At 38.7% G+C, this 17,719-nt stretch overlaps 1 protein-coding gene across 1 annotated transcript in view; it reads right to left on the reverse strand.

The window, feature by feature from the left end:
• The window catches only part of CYSLTR2 (cysteinyl leukotriene receptor 2), a 202,454-nt gene that overhangs the window by 129,156 nt on the left and 55,579 nt on the right, over window positions 1–17,719 (reverse strand). The window contains 2 exon segments of the mRNA XM_072610559.1: window positions 248–13,770; window positions 15,503–15,571. The gene's annotated coding sequence lies outside the window, so the exon portion shown is untranslated.

Genomic DNA, 17,719 nt, shown 5'->3' on the forward strand with positions numbered 1-17,719 from the left:
GAAAAGCTCTAAAGAGCCAAAGCAGGTCTTTACAGAGAAAAGTACAACCCTAGGCATGTGTCTAAGAATAAGCAAAGACTGGGAGCTACAAAAAGGGGCCTGAGCACTGGCGAGGTCAGCACCACAGCCAGCTATGAGGACACAAATTATGCAGGCAAAATGGAAGATTATATGAAATATCTCATTGGAAAAACAACTGACCTGGAAAATAGATCCAGGAGAGATAATTTAAAAATTATGCACCTACCTGAAAGCCATGATCAAAAAAAGAGCCTAGACATCATCTTTCATGAAATTATCAAGGAAAACTGCCCTGAGATTCTAGAACCAGAGGGCAAAATAAGTATTCAAGGAATCCACCGATCACCACCTGAAAGAGATCCAAAAAGAGAAACTCCTAGGAACATTGTGGCCAAATTCCAGAGTTCCCTGGTCAAGGAGAAAATATTGCAAGCAGCTAGAAAGAAACAACTCAAGTATTGTGGAAATACAATCAGGATAACACAAGATCTAGCAGCTTCTACATTAAGGGTTCGAAGGGCATGGAATATGATATTCCAGAAGTCAAAGGAACTAGGTCTAAAACCAAGAATTACCTACCCAGCAAAACTGAGTATAATACTTCAGGGGAAAAAATGGTCTTTCAACAAAATTGGGGACTTTCAAGCATTCTTGATGAAAAGACCAGAGCTGAAAAGAAAATTTGACTTTCAAACACAAGAATGAAGAGAAGCATGAAAAGGTGAACAGCAAAGAGAAGTCATAAGGGACTTACTAAAGTTGAACTGTTTACATTCCTACATGGAAAGAAAATATTTGTAAGTCTTGAAACTTTTCAGTATCTGGGTAGTGGGTGGGATTACACACACACACACACACACACACGTACACAGAGAGACAGAGAGCACAGAGTGAATTGAATAGGATGGGATCATATCTTAAAAAAATGAAATTAAGCAGTGAGAGAGAAATATATTGGGAGGAGAAAGTGAGAAATGGAATGGGGCAAATTATCTCTCATAAAAGAGGCAAGCAAAAGACTTTTTAGTGGAGGGAAAAGAAGGGAGGTGAGAGAAAAACATGAAGTTTACTCTCATCACATTCCACTAAAGGAAGGAATAAAATGCACACTAATTTTGGTATGAAAATTTATCTTACAATACAGGAAAGTAGAGGATAAGGGGATAAGCAGGGTGGGGGGGAGGATGGAAGGGAGGACAATGGGAGGAGGGAGCAATTTGAAGTCAACACTCTTGGGGAGGGACAGGATCAAAAGAGAGAATAGAAGCAATGGGGGACAGGATAGGATGGAGGGAAATATAGTTAGTCTTACACAACATAACTATTATGGAAGTCATTTGCAAAACTACACAGATATGGCCTATATTGAATTGCTTGCCTTCCAAAGGGAGTGGGTGGGGAGGGAGGGAGGAAGAGAAGTTGGAACTCAAAGTTTTAGGGGCAACTGTCGAGTACTGTTCTTGCTACTAGGAAATAAGAAATACAGGTAAAGGGGTATAGAAAGTTATCTGGCCCTACAGGACAAAAGAGAAGATGGGGACAAGGGAAGGGAGGGATGATAGAAGAGAGGGCAGATTGGTGATAGGGGCAATTAGAATGCTCGGTGTTTTGGGGTAGGGGGAGGGGGCAAATGGGGAGAAAATTTGGAACCCAAAATTTTGTGAAAATGAATGTTAAAAGTTAAATAAATTAATAAAAAAAAAATCTCAAAAAAACCAAAAAACAAATTATGCAGGCTCCTTACCCTATGTCCTCACCTCACCAGCTGAGGGCAGCAGCTGACAGCTGTAGAGAGCTGCTTTGCCAGTAACATAAAGGGATGAGGTGCAAAAGGCAGGGCCAGAGAAGCCCTCCCTTATCTGGGGGTGACAAGAGCAAACACCTTGGGAAATCTGCACTGTGGGGTCTCACTAAGGAAATGACATGAGATCTGAGGGAAATAACAGATGGAGATAACAATAGCCCACCTTGTCTGTCTAACACAGGGTTGTTATAAAGATTCAAATTGATTACACATATGTAAATGCTTGAAAAAAACATAAGATTCCATGAAAATAAGAATAAGCTGCTGTTCTGTAATTCTCTTACTCCTTCCCTTCTTTCAGTGTACAATCTAAGAGGGACTCTTCATTTCTACTGAGCCCATACACTTGGAGAAGAATACTGTTTGGTGGGTTGCTATGGAGGTTTTGTTCATTTTAATGTGTTTTTACTGTCTGATACATTTGGACATGTTCCCAGACATCTTGCTTGAGATGTTTAAAACAGCAGACACACACACACACACACACACACACACACACACACACACACACACACACACACACACACACACACACACACTCCTGAATCAACAGTTTTTTATTTAACTGAAACAGCTTACATCCTCTAACCAAAAAGATAAGCAGTGAATAACAGACCTGCCTTTCTTTTCCCTGGCACATAAGGCCCTCCGTTGGCTGGCTTTCTCCTATCTTTTCACCTTTATTTTATATAACTTCCCTTCATGAACATTAGGTCTAGCCAAATTGGATGAGGTCCCACATCCTGAGGTTAAAACCCCATCTCTTACCTCTGTTCCCACTTAAACAAGCTGTTCCCTTATTCCTGAAATGCCCTCTTTTCTCATAGACACCTCTCAGAATCTCTGTCTTCCTTCAAGGCTTAGCTCAGGTACTACCTTTCATGGGATGCCACCCCGGATTTTCCAGTGCTCCTCAGTGTCTCACTAACCCCTCCCCTTCCTTGTAGTATATTTAGTTTCATAGAATTGGGACCTTAAAGGCCATCTAAGTCCAAACCCCTCATTACACAAATAAGGAAACTGTATATCAAAGAAATTAAAAGACTGACTCAAGGTTTCACAAGCAGTAGATGTAAGATTTGAATCCAGAACCTAGCAATACTGCTTTTAGGGCTGTATCTCAAAGAAATCACAAAAATGGAAAAAGGCCCCACATGTACAAAAATATTTGTAGCAGCTCTTTCTATGTTGGCAAAGAATTGGAAATTGAGGGGATGCCCATCAATTGGGGAATGGCTGAACAAGTTGTGGTATGAATGTAATGGAATACTACTGTGCTATAAGAAAGGATGAACAGGTGGAGTTCAGAAAAACCTGGAGAGATTTATATGAACTGATGCTGAGTGAAGTGAGCAGAACCAGGAGAACATTGTACACAGTAACAGCTGTAATCTGTGATGACTGATTTTGATAGATTTATCCCTTCTCAGCAATGCATGGACCTAAAATGATTCCAAAAGGCTCATGATGGAAAATGTCATTCACATCCAGAGAAAGAACTATGGAGTCTAAATGCAGAGCAAAACAGACTATTTTCTTTTTGTGTAGTTTTTTCTTTCTCGTGGTTTCTCCCATTTGTTATAATTCTTCTATACAATATGACTAAAGTGAAAATATACTTAATACAAATGTATATGTAGAGGCTATATCAGATTGCAGGCTGTCTTGGGGAAGGAGGGGTAAGAGAGGAAGAAAAATTAAAACTTATGGAAGTGAATGTTGAAAAATAAAAATAAATAAACTCAAAATTTAAAAAAAAAAAGATTTGAACTCAGACTGTCTGCCCAGTTCTGTTTATTTGTATACATAGCACGACCCTACTCCTAGCCCCTAATGAAATGTAAATTCCTTGAAAGCAAAGGATATTTTGTGACGCCAATATTTTGTGACCAGTGTCTGATCCTACTTAATAGGACCAGGATATGTTCTGATAATCAAATATTCTTCCTCTCCTGCCATGTATACTACCCATCACAAAGCTCCAGCCCTTCTTTGGCTCTCAACAAACTGGCTGTATTTATTCCTTGGCTCCATCCTTTATGGATAATATTATTCTTCTCTCATTAGTCTAGGGATTAGTGTAAATTATCTAATCAGGTCATGACTCTGTTCCTATTTTACCTTTATTTTATATAAGTCTTAAGTCTTCCCCTTTATCTTTTCCCCTAGAGTTTTTGTTTTTAGTGTTCCTTACAAATTCTTACCTAAGCAGACATATATATTACTACCAGACTATTAGAAATTAACAAATACAAGTTCACTTCAATGTACTCACATTGTACATCCTCTGATCTGTAATCTTTCCAAGTTCTTGTGTCAAGCCCTCCCCTTGAAAGGGCAGGTAGGCAGAATTGTTCCCACTGGGGAGCCAGCAAGCATTCATCCAGGGTTTACCACTCGGGATAGTGTTGGACCAGTTTCCCTTTGATGCAATATGAGATCTATGTGATCTTTGCCATAGTCTCCAGTTTAGCTGGAGGCAATCCACAGATCTGCTCCCAGATAAAAATTTTAGATGGATGCCTTTTACATTGTACCTCTACCCCTTTCATACTGAGCAAGTTGAGTCTATGTGTGTGTGTGTGTGTGTGTGTGTGTGTGTGTGTGTGTGTGTGTGTGTGTGTGTGTGTGTGTGTGTGTGTGTAGGGAGAGAGCAGAGGCATTTCCCCCATACATATAAACTGAATGGATATCAAAGTCTCCCTTAGAAAGCTGGGAAGAAAGCAAAGCCTACTCACGAGGTACCTTTTGCTTTTCTCAACTTCAAAATTCCATGCCATTCTGAACAAGTTGTGGTATATGATTGTGACAGAATACTATTTTGCTATAAGAAATATAAGCCAAATGCTTTCTGAAAAACCTGGAAAAATTTACATGAACTGATACAAAGTAAATTGAGTCAAACCAGGAGAACATTGAACATAGTGACAGCAATATTGTACAATGATCAACAGTGAATGATTTAGTTATTTCAGCAATATGATGATCCAAGATAATTCCAAAGGACTTGTGATGAAAAATGCTTTCTCTCTCCAGAGGAAGAATTGATGGAGTCTGAAGGCAGATCGAAACATGCTTTTTTTTTTTCTTTCTATGGTTTTCTTTTTTTTGGTCTGTATTTTCTTTTACAACATGGCTAAAATGAAAATGTTTTGCATGACTGCACATATACAATCTATATGAAATTGCTTGCCTTCTTAAAGAAGGGGATGGGAATAAGGGAGAGAATTTGAGACTCAAAAATTATAAAAATGAATGTTAAAATTTATTTTACATATAATTAGAAAAAATAAAATATAAAGAATTTCACATAAAAAAACAAAACAAAACTCCAGGCCATTTCTCATCTCCCATCTCTTCCTCCTCTGCCTGTCTCTAAGAACAATTAGATACAAATCAGGCAGACGAAACTATGACAGAACATCCATGTATTGATAAGTCATGAACCTGCCTGTTCTTGTCTTCGTATCCCCAGGGCTTAGCATGGTGCCTTGAATGTAGTGATCACTATTTAAGGGTTTAAATTAAATTAATAATTTATTTTATATAAATATGTAATAATTTATAATATAGTATATAACATAAAAATAAAAAAATAAATTCAATAAATTGAAATAAAAATAAAATAAAGCTACTTTGCTATAAGCATGAGGACTTATAAGTGTGAATGGAACACTGGGATAATCACAGGATTATACTATAGTCATAGGGTCCCACTTTGGTTGAGGAGGTAAATCTTACTTAGGGAGATTATGTGTCTAAAAATCTCTTACCTTGTCACCAGAGTCCAGCTCTATGCTGCCTCAGATTCATCTCTTCCTGGCTATCCAAAAACTGTCAAATTTATTTTTAGCAATACCAAGGCTTCCTGTAATCTTTCCTTTAAGTATTTCTGACCAATAAGGAAACAAGTAATTCTGTTTGGGTTTCCCTCTTTCTAACTCCCTTACTTTAGACCGAATGATACCCCAAGTATAATTTTTCCAAATCTCCACCCTAGTTCTGTATGAATAGGAGACCAGTACTGTCTTCCATTCTACTAATCAGTTCCAGCGTCTTTCATTTACTCCCTTTGCCTCACACTAAGTCACCAGGGTTCCCTTAGTCTATTTTTCTACTACCCTCTGGATCTACTTTGCAATCCCATTATTCTATCTGGATAATTCTGTTTGCTAACATATCCAAACACTCATATAAAATACCACAAGAAAGGTCTTCATCTAATATATATGTAATATGTATAGATATAGATACACACATACAAACATATATATATGTATATACCACTTGTATTTTTCTTATACTTTTTGTTATTCAGTCATTTTTCAGGATTTCCTGATTCTTCATGCCGGCATTTGGAGTTTTCTTGGCAAAGATATTGGAGTGGTTTGCCATTACCTTCCCCAAGTACTTTCCCTTTTATAGCTTGTCTACATTATAGAGTAGTACATTCATCTATGATAATAGAATCATATAGACATGGAACATTAGAGCTGGTAGAAACCTCAAAAGTCCCTTAGTGATAAGGCAGGCTATTGTAGTGGAAGGCATGCTATGATCCAGGTTCAAATCCTGCGCAGATAGGCAATGAGGTGGATAGAATATTGACTTTGGAACCAGGAATGAGAGTTCAAATGCTCCCTCAGACACTCACTAGTGTGTGACCCTGGAGAAATGATTTAATCTCTCAATCTCAGTTTCCTCACTTGTAAAATGGAGATAATGTTGCACACGGTTGTTGTGGGAATCAGTGAGGTCACATACGTAAAGCACCATCTGAATGTTCATTTTTATTAGTATTTATTCTGACACTGGTCATGGTCATGGACCGAAGAACCCACAAACCAATCATTTTGTGAATCTGTTTTCTTAGCTATAAAATAGGAATAATGATAATTACACTTCCAGCATCACAGAGATGTGATGAGAAAAATTAGCTGGATGGGCTGTTATTAGTCCAATTACCTTCATGAGTAGGAAGCTACTAAGAAAAAGAAAGAATCTTCAGTGGACTTCTGTTGAAGCGGGATCCCATGCCCTTTGAAAACATGCTGCTGGATTTGAGATTCCGATTTTCCTCTGCAGGGGGCAGCATTGTTGAAATGTTGTTACTCTCTTATAAAGTAGTTCATATATTCCTTTAATGTCCAATTTCCCCTTGTTAGCTGTAGGGTGGTTTTAATTACAATTAGGGAAAATACTCATAGGGTGTTGACAGAAATTCTTAATCTTTCCAGGAGCATATAATCACCAAATTAAATTTGTGGCATCCTCGATTCTTTTAAATATTTGCTACAAAGGATGGCTTGCTGGGTAAGGAAGGGAGAAGGGGTATATTAAAAAAAATTAATAGGATGTTAAAAAATGGATACCAATAAGATTAAAATTTAAAAAAACAAATTAAACAAAGAGCATCATGCTTTAGTAGAAAGAGAATTAGAGTGGGAGTCAGGAAAATTGGCTTCTAGTTCTGGCTCTACTCAAACTGAAAATGTGATTTTGGGCAAAAGATTTAATTTCTCTAGGCCTCAGTTTCCTCATCTGTACAATTAGGAATGTTCTCAGGGTGGTCCATGAGCTTTGGCTCAAGCTTAGAATGAAATGAGACATTTGTCAACTATCTAACATTTAACAAAAGGAGGTTTGTTCAATGGAAATGATATTCAGCAAGGATACAGCATGGATTCAGTTAGGTACAACTTCCCTGCCTTTGTACTTGTGCACTGGGTCAACACAGGTGTGAGTGATGCTGGACTTGTTGTACGCTTTTGTACTTTAAAAAGTTGTATGTAGTCAGTGGTTCTAGTCCCTTGAAACAATTAATAACAAGGATAGTTTCCATTGTCTTTGAGAGGAAAACAAACCTGCATAGACTGAATGTTGCTCCTGCCAAAAAGGAAAGAACTAAATTATTTCTCGTGTATAAGTCTAGGATCTTAAAAGTTGGCCATAAGCATCATCTAGACCAAATACACACACACACACACACACACACACACACACACACACACACACACACCCCCAGTACAGGAATCTCCTTGATAGCATCCAGTAATCCAGCCTCTGCTACAATACTTGTATCAATGAGAAATTCCTAACTTCACAAGACAGACCATTGCATGGTTTGTCAGTTTCAAGTCAAGCCAACAGGCATCTCACTTTGTGCCAGGCACTGTGTTAAGTTCTGGTATACAAAGAAAGCAAAAATAACTCTTGCCATCCAAAAGCTCATATTCTAATGTATGAGACAACATATAAACCACAGTGCACATACAAGATATACACAGGGTAAAATAGGGATGATCCCAGGGTGATGGCACTCACATTGAGGGGGAAACTGGAAAAGTTTCTTGCAAAAGCCATGTAGGACCATTAACTAATAATAACCAAAGAAACAACCAAAGCAAAAGACATTTATTAGCTAGGAAGTCAGAATAAATGAGTAGGTAAATAAAAGTGGACACCCCAGTCAGTCCAAAGACCCTGAAGACAGACTGAAGCATATTTTTATACATAAAAAAATTAATCAAATAGGACTAATTAGTTAAAATAAAAACCATTGGCCAAGATATAAAATTAGGTAATCTAATTTCTTTTGGAGGAAAGATAAAGGACTTGGAAAGTCGGGAGGGGAAAGAGTGGGTTTTGGTTGAGTTGGGAGGGAGATGAGGAGGTTTTAGGGTCCTCTATTCATAAAATGGAAAGATGTTGATTAATTACATCCACCTGCATTTATGAAACAATAGGTGGCTTATATAATATTGTTTCCAGGGATAAATAACAGAAAAACAAAATGGAAGAGAATACATGTAGTAACACAAGATACAGTCACTGTTCCTAAGATAGAGTGTAATTGGTCCTCTTGATTCCCATACTAAACCAGTTCTATTTTGTAACTGGTCTCCATTTTATCTCATCACCTGGGATTTTAATTTAAAATCTTGGAATTTTAGCTGAGAATATAGGAGACAGATAATTCCAGGCTTGGGGGACAGCCAATGAAAGTGCATGAAGTTAAGAAATAGGGATGTCTTCTTTGAGAAAGTCGCTTAGATCAAAGACTATGGGGAGGGAGGTAAAGCATAAGAAGATTGGAAAGTGTATGAAGGAAGGACGCAGGTTGTAGAGGAATTTAAAAAACAAAGTTCTTTTATGTTTGACCCTGGTGGTAAAAGAAAGCCATTGGGGCTAACTGAATAGGAGGATGACCCAGATCACTGACAACTGAGTGGAGGACTTCAGTGCAGCAAGAGAACTACGTCAGAGAGACCAACTAGTGGGCTGTTGAAATAATTCAGGTGTGAGGTGATGAGGACCTGGACCAAGGTAGTGGTAGGGTCAGAAGACAGAAGGAAACTTCATCTTCAGTCAGAATCTGCCTCCCCTGTAACTTTGACCTCTTGCTCCTAGATCAGTCCTTTGTTATAGAGAATGTCAGATCTTTTTTCAACAAGACAGCCCTTCACATGTTTGAAGACAGAAGTCCTGGCTCTCCTTCTCCTCTATACTTGAACATATCTCATTTCGCTCACCCTCTGGTAGCAAAAATACCACTTGAGCACGCTTTGCCTCAGGAGGGTTTTTGTCAGCGTGACAGAGATGTTTCTAGTTGAGGGTGAGGTCACTGGCTGAGACAACCAGAGGGCTCATTAATACAACATAATACAATATCTAACCCTTGATTAGTAAACTCAGACAATACTCATGAGTGCAACCATTTCATAAAGAGCAGACTCTTATTTGTAGTGGAAAGAATTTTGTCTGCTTTATAATCAAATGTAGGTACAGCTGTTAATGACTCCACATGGCATTAAGGATTTCTTTCCTGTTGATATTTCATCAGGAAAAAGAGTGTAGTTTCCCCAACAGTAAAGCCAAATAACACTTAAACACAGGGACTGAAATTGCTACGTATGTGCAGATTTTCTTTTCAGTAGATAAATGAGAAAAATGATGTGTTTTACATTAAACATCATCGTTAAACATCAATCTGTCTAAAGAAGTAGAACCTACTTTCAAATTCAATTCCACAAACATTTATGAAGCACCTACTGTATACAAGGTGAAAGGCAATGTAGCTTGCCTGGAATTCAGAAAAAATTGGGTTCGAGCCCTACCTCTGACACATACTAGCTGTGTGACCAGGGACAAGACATTTCACTTTTCACTGTCACTCTCTAAGATGGTAAGTTAAACAGCTGCTGAATTTGTAGAAGGTGTTTATACACTGGGAGTTTGCCATACTGATGAAATCACAGGTCCTGAGGTAGGGAAGGAGGATGGAAGGGAAGGGGAGATATAAAGACACAGATCAGTTCCTGCCCTTACAGCACAGCTAGGGGAATATATAATCACAGACAAGTAAATACAAGATCATTTAAGGAAAGAAACAGCACTGACAGCTATGGGGATCAGAAAAGACAGAGGAGAAAACATTGTGAATGAAGTTCAGTGAAATTGTGAAATAGGTGAGGTTTATCTGTTGGTCCCATGCATTCCATCTTTCATATTCAGAGTTTATACCCTTTCCGCTTTATTTCCCTTAAGGGTCTAACATTATTCAATTCAATAAGTATATGTTAAGAATTTATATGCCTAGAGCACTGTAATAATTAATAACAACAATAATAGCCAGCATTTATGTAGCACTTTATCTATGTTATTTTATTTCATCCTCACAACAACCCTGTAAGGTTTGTGCTATTATTATCCCCATTTTACAGGTGAGGAAACTGAGACAGAGAACTTAAATGACTTACCACACAGTTAGTGTCTGAGGTAGGATATGAACTCAGGTTTTCCTTTCTCAAGGTCTAGTGCTCTATATATTACACCACCTAGCTGTATTGGATGCTGGGCAACAAATATAGAGAAGATACAACCTCATTCCATGGAGATGATTAGGAGCTCTGAATTTAGATTCCAGGAGACCTGAGTTTAAAATCCCACTTTAGATACTTCCCAGCTGCATGTCTACAAGCCAGGCACTAAATCTCTGTGTCATTTGTTATCTGCAAAACGGGGATAATGACTCCAAAGGAGAGCACCCACCTCAAAGGGTCATCATGAGGACTATTCTCTGCAAACCTTAAAATATTCTACAAATATGAATTATTATAAGACTCATAGAGATTAATCAGGAATATTGGGTGTGGGGGTGAAGGTTGTTTCTTTCTCTTTTTTGTCAAAGGAATTAGAGTGGAGTGAAACAATGGGCTATATGAAGCCCCTTTCACCTTAATGGAGATTTGGTTAAGTCAGCTATGTTGTTCAACCAGAGGTTCTAGCTATTCCTAGGAAGGTGTGATCTCCCTGGTGTGGATGTACCCTCTAATCGTCAATCTGTCCATCAATGACCATTTGAGATGTGATTTATGTATTTGTAACACATAGTGTGATATGTAGTAGTATTTACCAGATGTAATGAAGGTCACAAGCCATCCATGCCTGCCCATGACTCTAAATGTAAGATGCCCTGAATCATCTCATTCGTCACATTTTTAGCCAGGAGTAACTGCATTTTAAACTCTATCTTTAACTATGATCAGAAGGCCTTTGTCTCCCTGAAAGGCATTCCAGGCACCAGTGAACAGGTGGGGGAGGCATTTGGGGAGGCAATAGAACCATCCCCCTTACAGCTGCTCTCAAGCCAACCCAGTTATGTGTGGAAAGAGACCTTCCCCATGGCAGCAGCTGATCATTTTTGTTACTCCTGCTAAAGTATTTCTTCAGATCAATGGCACCTTTGAAAAGCAGTATCCTTTACTAGGAGCAGAAATAAAGAGAGGGAGCTATAAATACACATTAAAAATAACATCCTGCATTTGTTTTTATCAGGATAGCTCCTTGGGGTTTAGTCAATATCTACTGCTGTATGTACAACATCATTTGTGTACACATGTGTTGTATGGCTGAAACATATTATATATGCATGTTGATGAATACCAAGAGAGAATCTGGCCTGGCAGATAAAGAGCTAGCCTCAGAGTCAGGAATACCTGGGCTCAAGTCCTGTCTCTGATACTTAATAATGTGGCTATGGGTAAGGTATTTTTGCCTCTCAAATTACAGATAAGTTACTCACATTGTTGGAGGAAGTTTCTACACTGAGAATTCCCTCACAGTGATGAAATTACAAATCCAGACCAAAAGGTGGCACAGTGGATACAGTGCTGGCCCTGAAGTCAGGAAGACCTGAGTTCAAATCCAGCCTCAGGTACTTACAGCTGCGTGATCCTAGGTAAGTCACTTTACACACTGTCCTACCCTGATGATGATTTCCCTAACCATAAAATGGGGATGATAAAAGCAAATAACAGAACCCACATCCCTGAGTTGTTGGTTCTCCCCCAGAGAGAGATTTATAATTTATGCAAATAACGTGGCAGAAAACAAAAGCTGCTCTTTACAATAATGAGGTACTTCATAAACCTATAGGGAAGGTACTCTCTTAATTTATAATCATAATATAATCATATAATCATAATAACTCATTTAGTCCAATGTAGCAGACAGTACATGCATTACATTACCCCCATCTTACAGACAAGAAACTTGAGACTCTGGGAGAACCAGCCCTGGGTCACACAGCTAGCGCGAGCCTTCACCATTACTATCACCACCACCATTATCACCATCATCAGATAGGATTTGTGAAGTATTCACATGCACATGAAATTTCTTTGGGCACAAGTAAAGGAGACACTAATTCTCTATAAATTCAACTTCTAACACATGCATCAATTTGGGCTTAACTGTTAGGGGACATACCAAGAATTATCCCAGTGGTAGCAGGAACTCAATTACAAAAGGCAGGCAGATGAATAAACTAATAAGTAAATGGCCCCACATCATTTCTTCCCACTTATCTCTTTGTCTCCATGGAGTCAGAGATAGATTTCCAGCCACATCCTATTTATCTAGATATGGCACAAACTTTTTTTTTCTCAACCTGGGATATCTAGGACAAGGAATTCTTTTAACTAAAGTGTGTTCCCTCCCCCTCATCACCTCCCAAACCATTCAGATTGCTTCCCTTACTCTTGCTTAGTGCCCTCCACCCCTTGCTACAATGCAGGGTGATATATGTATATCTCCAGCTATAATATTCCAGGTTGTTATGTAGGTAGATGGAGAACCTTGGTGTCAACTAGAGCAGACAACAGCTGTGGGTTCATACTGATTACACTAAGGGCAAAGTTCTTCAGTGGCATGTACATCAAAGGAACAGGGAAAGGAGGCATTTGACCAGCTGTCTCTGTTCCTCCAACACTGCCTATCCATAACCTTACAAAAGCAGCATGTTCTCAGATGACACACAGGTGCAGAAGGCTGGGCCTGGAAAGAGCATGGGTCTTTCTAAGCCATCTTGATGTGGTTACAGACCAGAGATTATTCTTCTGCTTAATCTGCTTTCACTACCACTACCCCTAGTCCTTCATACACACATGCAGTTGGTGTGGAGATCCTAGCAACCAACCCCTGAGAACATAACACGTTCAGCCATTCAGACACTAATTGTGAAAGTAGTTTCTGCTTCCTCAGACAGATTGGTGTTGAACTGACATCACAAACCATTTCTTTGTTTACAGATTTAAAAATACACATATATGCATCTAACAATTAGAATCCTAACCTAGGCCCAAAGGGCTGGAGTTCTTCATCCTCTATCTCTTCACTAAAGAGCACCTCTGCTCTGGACCCATGGATGTGGTGCTAGATTCAATCCTAGAGGACCTGACCTTTAATGCGAGAAGTCAGAATCCTTTTCTACACTCTTTGGCTCATTAAATATCAACTAGCATCCATGGAAAAATCACTTAAAGCTTAAGTGGCCTACCTCTAATGTCTCCCCAAATTGGAAAATAGAAATGTGCTCACCATACAATAGGAACCAGGTATAGGACAGCTATTTACTTCCTACACACAATGCCAAGGTTATGATCCTGGAAGAATAAAGAAATGATGATACCTTACATATAATTAGAGCATACTGGAAAAGGAGAAGATATGTATGAAAAGATAATGAGTTCAGCTACTCTAGCCCAGTCTCTCTCCTTCTCTGCTTCTCTCTTTTTCTGAAGTATCTCAGCTGATTCTGCAGGTATTTCAGCACCCAAAAGACTGGGAATCACAGATTCGCAGCAATAGAATAATATGGGCAGAATATTACTTTATTGAAGTAATAAAATAATATGAACAGAGCAACAAAGAAGTAGCCACAAAGAGGCTACCTAGAGCCTTGAAGCAAAGGACAATGAATATCTTTTGTCTCTATAAATAGAAAATACCATTAGCAATAATTATGACATCATAATATTGAAATTTGTGCTTAAAAGGTAAAATTATTTACATTTCCATAGCACATTAAGGCTTCTAAAGCATCTTCCTTATAACAGCCCTATGAACTAAATAGTACAAGTAGTATCAACCCCATTTTATGAATAAGGAAACTGAGGCTCAGTCAGGTTAAGTGACTTATCCAGGGTCATATAACCAGTAAAGGTCAGTACTGAAATTCAGATTCGAATCTCATGACTCCATATCCTTTCTTCTTTCCACTATGCCTTGTTACAGTAGAGAGCTAGAATACACAAAGTGCCTAATATTGTGTAGCTCTTCCCTTTCTCTTCTCCCCAGGCAACCTAAAAATATTATTTTTGAGAATAAATGTGTAAAAGACATGGTAATGTCAAGAAAAGACTACACTTCCTAGAATGCTATGAGTAAAGGGCATATGGCAGAAAGTGCCAGTTGACTGGGAGAGAAAAATAAGAAGAGGAAGGAGGAAAGGAGAAATATTTCCAAAAGAATGGTAGGTATAGGTAGCATCTATCACTGTCGCAAGCAGCAGCAGCAAGTTCTCCTAAGCTGAGTTCAGTGATTGGCCTACAGTATCAGACGGGGGGCAGTGTACTACAGATGAAAGAGCACTTGGTCCCTGGAGTCAGATGTACCTAAGTTCAAATCCCCAGAAGCCAAAGTCAATAGACTTAAGTGGATTCTGATAGACAAAGCTGGGACATGTGGAAAAAGTTCCTCCTCTCTTCTCTTTTCCTCATTGTAGGGATTTTCCTATTGATAATGCATTGGTATTAGACCCAGTTCTTATTCCCATTTGAATCCTTCTGTGTGTGTTTTTAATACAATCTGCTTGTATTCACAATGTGTACTGGATGCCTTGCTTACTAGCAGGTGAAATGACTTGATTATCCTGGGAATGCACCAAATTCTGATATTTCCAGGATAATCCTGGGAACTGGCACTGGCTGTACAAAGATATTATTACTGATATACATTCAAGACTGAACTGGTTCTATCTGTCCTCCACAACATGTGGTTGAAAGATAACAAAACAGTCTTCATGCTATAAAGTTCTCCCAAGGATAGTATAGTTATTTTCTTCTAAGAGAAATGTCCTCAGCAATGATGTGCACTCTGACCTCAAAAACATGGACGGGCCACCATAGATGGATTTCCTATGCACATACACTGTAGGTAGGTCTGGAAATTTTCCCTCAAACCCTGAGATTACAATGCTGGTAAAAATGAAGCAGGGAAGTCTTCCACCTTCTCTTAATGTGGTAGAATGCCCTGGCTCTAGAAGCCTCTGATAAGTCTTTGAGCTAGACTTTGATCAAAGATGGATCTCCTAGCTTAGATATTCTGCTCACTCACCTGGGAGCCCCATGAATCCAGGGGTAACCTCACTTAAGCATGGCCTTGATCTTCTTTCCATTTGCACTCCTGAAGTAAAGAAACTTGACTTAGCAACAACAGAGACACAAAATACAATGAAGCAAGCAAGTCCTCACTTTCATGAGGACTGGAGTCCGAGTGCTGAACACCCTTCAAGTACTAGACTGCAGAGGCCACCAGAATATTCAGTTTTATGTAGCAACCTACAGAAATCAAACTCAACAAAGGGTTCATATTTCAAAATAGAATAGCCTGGGCCCTGGAGAAACAGCTGACCCATGGTTAGCATATTAATGCCTTGCATCTGTGTAATATGTAGACCACATAAGAAGACCTTGCTGTAGTAGAACACTAGGTAACAAAAAACCAATGGGCCCACGTGTTGCAGATTGTTCTGGTAGACAAAGATTTAGAGCCCATATCTAACAGGTCACAGTCTGGGACATAGAGCTGATGTTGCAGGGATTTATTTGGATAGATCTGGAATTCTCCATTCTCTGTCTTCACAGGAAGATTGTGATTTCCAGCTTTGTAAGGAGAAAGAAGAGGACTGTGGCTGGTACCTTACTCCTTTACTCTCCTATCTCCAAGAAGGATACTAGGTTAGAATTTTATCTCTCTGCTTACACATCAAATATCTTCAATCTAGGGGTATGATGCTTTTGGCTGGGGGTGGGGAGTGATTCAGGATAAAAGTCATTTTCCCTGGTCACTCCAAAGGGAAGGGAAGCAATTAGCTTACTCTCAGTCAGCTTAGCACCCTCTTATTACAAATGCTTATTACACTAAAGAAAGAATGAACAAGGCTATTTTATCAAAGCATGTAGTAAGTAAAATAATAATCACAGAAATTATACAGATTAGTTTTGAACACACACACACACACACACACACACACACACACACACACACACTCCTGAATCAACAGTTTTTTATTTAACTGAAACAGCTTACATCCTCTAACCAAAAAGATAAGCAGTGAATAACAGACCTGACTCTCTTTTGCCTAGCACATAAGGCCCTCCAACCTTTTTTTTTTTCACTAATAAGACAGAATAGCATAGCAGATAGAATAAAAGGCTTATGTAAAACATGACTAACTTTAAATCCTGCCTCAGATACTTAATACTGGAAGGATCAGGTGGTCAACTGATGAAAAAAGAATTTTTTAAACTTTACTCTAATTTATTGCAATGTCTTCTATCTGTGCAAACGGATATAAATAATTTTAAGCAGATATTATAATTTTACTTTGAAATTAAACTTTTTATCTTAGTATATTTTTCTTTGCCTTATGGATAAAAAAATTCACTGAATCAATTGACACAGCTTGACCCTTTGGAGTATTCTCAAGTTCTGGTCCTTCTAGGGTTGTGTGAGTTGGGCAAGTAACTTTACCTCTAAGGGCATCATTGAGAAAGAAAGAAAGAAAAGAAAGAAAGAAAGAAAGAAAGAAAGAAAGAAAGAAAGAAAGAAAGAAAGAAAGAAAGAAAGAAAGAAAGAGAGAGAGAGATAGAGAGAGAGAGAGAGAGAGAAAGAAAGAAAGAAAGGAAGGAAGGAAGGAAGGAAGGAAGGAAGGAAGGAAGGAAGGAAGGAAGGAAGGAAGGAAGGAAGAAAGAAAGAAAGGAAGGAAGAAAGAAAGGAAAGAAAGAAAGAAAGGAAGGAAGGAAGGAAGGAAGGAAGGAAGGAAGGAAGGAAGGAAGGAAGAAAGAAAGGAAGGAAGAAAGAAAGGAAAGAAAGAAAGAAAGGAAGGAAGGAAGGAAGGAAGGAAGGAAGGAAGGAAGGAAGGAAGGAAGGAAGGAAGAAAGAAAGGAAGGAAGAAAGAAAGGAAGGAAGAAAGAAAGGAAGGAAGAAAGAAAGAAAGCTCCCCCTCCCCTTCCTCCTTATAATGGGCTACATCAAAGAAAATTGACCACTAAGCCACAAGAACTGCCCATTCAGTGGACTTTAAAGGGAGAAATAACTTTTACTCCCAATCCCCTTTTCCTATACTCTAAATATGTGATTAAGGACTGAGTTTGAAGATGACAGAGTAGAAGGATGGACCTGGAGAAGCTTCCCCCACCCCACCCCTTAGCCCATAAAATATCTGTAAAAAATGACTCTAAACAAATTCTAGAGCAACAGAAGCCACATAACAACAGAGTGAAAAAGATTTCCAGCCCAAGATAGCCTGGAAGGCCAACAGGAAAGGTC

This window comes from Notamacropus eugenii, chromosome 5 (assembly GCF_028372415.1).
Source record: "Notamacropus eugenii isolate mMacEug1 chromosome 5, mMacEug1.pri_v2, whole genome shotgun sequence".
Classification (NCBI taxonomy): Eukaryota; Metazoa; Chordata; class Mammalia; order Diprotodontia; family Macropodidae; genus Notamacropus; species Notamacropus eugenii.